A 6,000-nucleotide genomic window follows, 5' to 3' on the forward strand; every position below is an offset into this window, starting at 1 on the left:
GTCAAATGGAAATTGTCTGACGGGCATGAGGACCTTGCAAGGTACGCACATACTAAATATTGTTGTCCTATTACTCATAATAAGAAAGAAATTATTTTTAAGTAGTCACTGAACCATGAAAATGAGGTCAAGGACAATTGACGTATGACAGACAGTAACTTCGTAACATAAGGCATCTATATACAAAGTATGAAGCATCCAGGTCTTCTAGCTTCTAAAATATAAAGCATTTAAGAAGTTAGCTAACGTCGCCGCCGCCGCCGGATCACTATCCCTATGTCGAGCTAGGCTCGACAAAAATTACTTGTCCAGTTGTTCAAATGGACGAGTCGGGCGAGTCGGGCATAGCATTTCCACACCCCTGCTGCCACTGGAAAATGAGGGTATATTGGATAGGGACAGAAATTTTGCCTTGCAACAGGCCACCTACGGACCCCTCAAAGAGTTGTTAAAAGGGTTCTTAACGTGCAGAGAGCGTGGCACTCTCTCCACGAGGCATCAGATTTAAAGTCCCCTTCTGACCGGACGTGGCTGCATACTTGATACATCCCGCACAGCCAAATGGCCGCCCCACTTTGGCAAGGGTTTTACTGCCGGTCGGAAGAAGACCTGTAGTGACCATATTTCTATTCCCCATGCAGTCACCCTTGGGGCATTATTTGTTTAATTACACTGCATATCAATATGGATGATTAAGTTAAATATTTGATTTTATACCATAATTCTTTCACTAACTGTATTTAATAAAACACACAAATGATCAGGCATTGTGTGAAGGGTAAAAAGGCAAATACCATGGCAAAGAGGGTAAAAAAGACATATCCTTGTGCATATACCCAGGAAGTGATGGCAAACTAAAACATTATTATGACGACCTTGACACTTCATTGAATCAGCGTGCTAAAACCTATTATACGATCCCCACCTCACTGATTTTAATTTCTTGAAATGACTAAAATAAATGTAATTTGCATACAGTGGGGACTATCAGTGGGTTACAAATAAAACATTTTATAATTTTATTACTTTCCTATGGTCCATGTATGTTTATTTTAGGGCAACAACCATTTTCTTATCTGGGGGGGCCTGGGATTTTCATTGTGTTCATAATTTTTTTTTCAGAACCTTCCTCCGATAAAATATTTTTTTTCTTATGAGAAGGAAAGCAAAATTTTTTTTCCTATCATGTTTTTCACAAAACCATAAAAAAAATTTCAGCTACAGTGCAAAATCGAAATTTTTTTTCGGTCAGCTAGGCCATCAAAATATTTTTTTCAAAAAAATCCCAGCCCCTCCCCCCCCCCAGATAAGAAAATGGTTGTTGCCTAAGCAAAATACAGGATGGACATTGTATTCGTTGACCAGATTTGAAAGCCATTTTTTATACTTCTCTGAATGTTAAACAAGTTCAATCTGGAGGCAAATTATGAAATAGTAATTTCAATATGGAAAAGTTTTTAAGGCTAAATAATTTAAAAAAACAAAAGAAACTAAATAAAAAAGCAAAACCAGAAACTGAATATAAAAAAGCCTTTGGTGCAGAACTTTTCCACACAGTGTAATATTCATGTTTTTATAAAATAAAAAAGTGACAATTATAGTAGAAGAGGCTGCTCAAAATCCAGCATTTGTACTAAGATTTATCCATAATCATTGAGGTAAGGAAGTCTAGATCTGGTTATGACATAAAAATAACTTTTGACTTGTCAGCTGTGGTAAAAATCTATTTGATACCCCTCTCCCAAGTTAATCAAAAGATAAGTTGACTGCTCCCTTATATAACTGAGACTACTATATGTTAATAGTAATTTAAATTGTCAAGTTACCAGTTATGGATAAAACTAATGTACATACATGTAAGTACATACATTTAGTAAGTGGACTTGGAATAATATCTTTTAATAATTATGTATGAAAAAGACGGTGAGTCCCAAAAGTAAGTCACTCTCCAAGCTGGCAAGTGGAATTTCAATTTGGTGAGTTGAAATGAAAAGCTGCTCGTCAATTTGGCGAGTAAGAAAAACAAAAGGTTTCACACACTGCATTTGTACAATCAATTCCAAGTAACTTCAATATAACATTTATTGAACCATACCATGATGTTTTATTCAGTTGGTGAAGTGTTTTAAATTGTTCATATGCCTCTTTTAATAGAGGAAAATTACTTCCTAAATTCTCTAATCGATACCAATACAATAGCAATGCTTTAATTATATTAAAATAAATTGGAAATTTAACATTTGTTGTTTTTTTGTGCACACCAAGTATAAATTTGTTAAATTTAATGTGAAGTTTCTCACCGGGTAAACCTGAATATAATTTTTCAAGAGATACATCTTCCTTCTTACATTTAGAGGAAAGAGAATTAAACATTCCCCATACTTCACTACCATATAATAAAATAGGTTTCACAGTGTGATCAAAAGCATGAATACTTGTTTTGATGTTAGGATTTAGAGATAAAAAATCTTTCCGCAATTGATAATAAGCTTTTAAGGATACTTGTACAGTTCACTTTGAGCATAACTAAATGAGCCAGATGAGCTTAAATATAAACCCAGGTACTTGTATTTTGAAACACATTCCAGGTTTATATTCTGGTATGTGTATTTACCTGTGACCCAACCTTGCAAGCCTACCAATGGGTCTCAACAAGTGAGAGAATCCACACCTGGAGGTGGGCTTCAGCTGGCCCCTAAACAATAATGTAAAATAGTTCAGCGAATTTTTTTTTCGTTATATTTATAAAATAATATTCTCAAAGTGAAATCAAAATTAGTAAAAGAACTGTATACAATGTAAGACAATATAGTCGTATATTATAACGTGCATGAAAGAGTTATTTATGGTCTTTTCTGAGCCCTGCATCGAACAAGGGTTGGTCTTTGTTACTTGAATTGGACAGAAAATTTCTACAAACATAAAACAATGCATGCATAATCGGATCCTGTTCCTTATATTTAAGCCTTGTAATGTATGCAGCATTCTCAGCGATGGATTTCGTAAGACATTCCCGCTGCTTACTTCTGGAAACCTTGTTTACAACTACATGTACATTTTTTATCATTGTAATCATCCATTGTGGACTTTGAATGAAAAAAACTTTTCTCAAACATAGATCAAACAGGTTGGGCTCAAGTCAGGAAAACTGGGGTATTCCTTGTTTTCAGGGAACACCCCAGTTTTCTGGTGTTAAAAAACCCCAGTAAACAGGGACTTCTTTTTTCCTTGTCAATTTATGGTATGAAATCTACAAAAGCGCACCTTCTACATGTGATAACAATGTTATATGATAGCAAGTGTTTTTATAAGTTCAAAAATCAAGCTAATTTCTAGTCTTATTTGATGCTCAACTCACAACAAAACAATTCCTTTGTTCACAAATTCATACCTTGATCATCAATTATGGGGTCAATTATGAGAAGACAAAAAGATAAGTTAATCACTTAGGCATTTAAATTCAATGAATAGAAAATTTCAATAGAAGTGAACATAATTGTTATGATCAGTTACACCTGGAGCATGCAGCTTGATCAACTGATTCCTAAACAAAAGATTTGTATGTTTTTGAGTTCTAGAAAAAACAAGGCTTCACTTATTCATGTTTTGTTGTTCCTGAGATACTTAAAGTATTTACAAATACTACTGATACAGTTAAAACATGCGCTTTTGTTAATTTCATGCCATGAATTGAAATAGAAAAAGGAAGTCCCTGTAAACTGGGGTTTTTTAACACCAGAAAACTGGGATGGTCCCTGAAAACAGGGAATACCCCACTTTTCCTGACTTGAGCCCAACCTGTCAAACACTGGTCATACTCCGTGATCAGACAAATCCTTTTTACTATTAAAATGGAAATAGAAGGCTATAACTGCAAACTGCTCATCAAATGAGGTCCATGCATTCTTGAAATAAAAGAGCCACAGTGACTGACCACATATTTTCATTAAATCGCTTTCATACTTCTAGAGTTGAGAATGGGAAATTATGTAAGGGTAGCAAATTCATTCATATTTCAAGCCAATCCTGAACAAAAATTTCTGCTATTTATATAGCTATACAAATTTGGGAAAAATAGCAAGCCCTGTTTGAAAGTTACCAGCCGTGCATCCTCGGGCAGGCTGGTAAATTTACCAACTCTGGTAGAGGGCATACTCCCCTCCCCTCTTTTGATCTGAAACAGTATCATTTTTTGCATAAAATGTCATAAAATCGTCCAAATTTGTTTTGCATCACTCCACTCGGCGTGAAAATCTACCAATTTTATAGGCAATTCATGGAATTACGCCCCTTTGAAAAAAGCTGAATCCATCATCCGCCCCAGCCTGGGACTGTAGTTATGGTCGATCGGCAGCTCCTGCTAAATTTTAGAGGCATTGCCCTTCCTAAATAAAAAACATGAATGGTAATGAAAAGTAAAACGTGATAAAATGTTGAAAAAAAAAAGTACCTTGCTCCTCCAGATGCCGCCATCTTGTTCCGATTTTGAAGCATGCGCACTGGTGATATTGTGTTATAGCACGACCACAAAAATGGCGTTTAATAATATCGATGTACACACATAGTTCACACTTCCTCATAATAGACGGCGAGTGAGACTTGCTTATTTTTTCTTTTTATTTTATGTTTGATTGAAAATTAAAGCAATTTAGCGATAATCATACAATTTACATCTGAGGACGTCCTTAGTTGTGAGTGAAGTCCTCACTTACTGGTGTGTATACTTACACATGTCCTCATTGACATACGTGTACCAGAACACACACACGCGCATTAACACACACACATACACACACACACATTTTCGTTTCAGCATATGCTAAATTTTATTAAGCATATACGGATGTGAAGTTAGCAGCCGGTTCGTTATTCGATATTCGATATTCAATATCCAACCGGTTGCTAGCAGTCGGTTCGATATTCAAATTTAGTTGAAAATCATACGAAAATATAATATTTGATAACATTAAAAGCATGATTTTAATAGTTGAAAGAAGTGAAAAGATACGTAGAAAATCGTTTTATGACCCCTTCAAGTTGTCTTAAACTCTCGTTGTCCTCGAATATAAACCCTTATCAATGCTTATGTAAGCTGCATATTTGTCTTTAAGTAATATAAATTTTTAGCAACAAAACGACATCAAAACTGTAATCTTATAGCTAATATTTCTTAAAACAAAAACAAAAACCGATCACTCTGGAAACATTTAGAAATATAAATAAAAATATATATATGGAAAGCCCCCAAAAAAAGAAATATAGTATATATAGTGAAAACCTACCTGAGATCGCTAAAATAACGTAGAGACCCCCCTGTTCTTTCAATGTCCATAAAATTTGACGACATTATAGACTCTGTATATATAAAGATTGTATCAAAAGAATTTCCCAGAATAATGTCATCTTTGATATCTACGGAGGGCTTAGATTGTCACTTTTTAGCTAAAAATTGTCAAAATTTCAGTACAAAGGTCTCAGGTAGGTTTTCACTATGTAGTTCTTTTTGGGCTTTCCATAAATATTTCTATTTATATTTCAAAATTTTTCTACAGTTATCGGTTTTTTTTTGTTTTAAGAAATATCATATATAAAGTTACATCTTTAGAGTTGTTTTATTGATAAAAATCTATAATACATAAAGACAAATATGCAACTTACAAAAGGGTTTATATTCGAGAATTTACGACAGCTTGAATGGGTCATTAAACGATTTCCTACGTATTTTATCAGTCCTCTAACTATGAAAATCATGCTTTTAATGTTATCAAGTATTTATTTTTTTATGATTTTCAACTAAATTTGAATATCGAACCGACTGCTAACAGCCGGTTAGATACTGAATATCGAATATCGAATAACGAAACGGCTGCTAACTTCACATACATTAAGCATATACTGAATTATTCAGCATATACAGAAATATAGACGCAGAATCAAGGTCGTAAAAAGGATTAACATTTAAAATGAATTTAGCATATGCTGAAATACAATTTAGCACAT

General features: G+C 34.1%; 1 long non-coding RNA gene across 2 annotated transcripts in view; it reads right to left on the minus strand.

Moving 5' to 3' along the window:
* LOC127700521 (uncharacterized) overlaps window positions 1-4,735 on the minus strand; it is a 34,456-nt gene extending 29,721 nt beyond the window's left edge. Inside the window, exon 1 of one of the 2 annotated variants that reach the window (XR_007981616.1) lies at window positions 4,451-4,735. This is a non-coding gene — a long non-coding RNA (uncharacterized LOC127700521). The remainder of the gene's footprint in view (window positions 1-4,450) is intronic. The other variant, XR_007981617.1, reaches the window with a different exon arrangement.
* Between the last annotated feature and the right edge of the window lie 1,265 nt (window positions 4,736-6,000).

Source organism: Mytilus californianus, unplaced genomic scaffold (genome assembly GCF_021869535.1).
Source record: "Mytilus californianus isolate M0D057914Y unplaced genomic scaffold, xbMytCali1.0.p SCAF_5, whole genome shotgun sequence".
Lineage (NCBI taxonomy): Eukaryota > Metazoa > Mollusca > Bivalvia > Mytilida > Mytilidae > Mytilus > Mytilus californianus.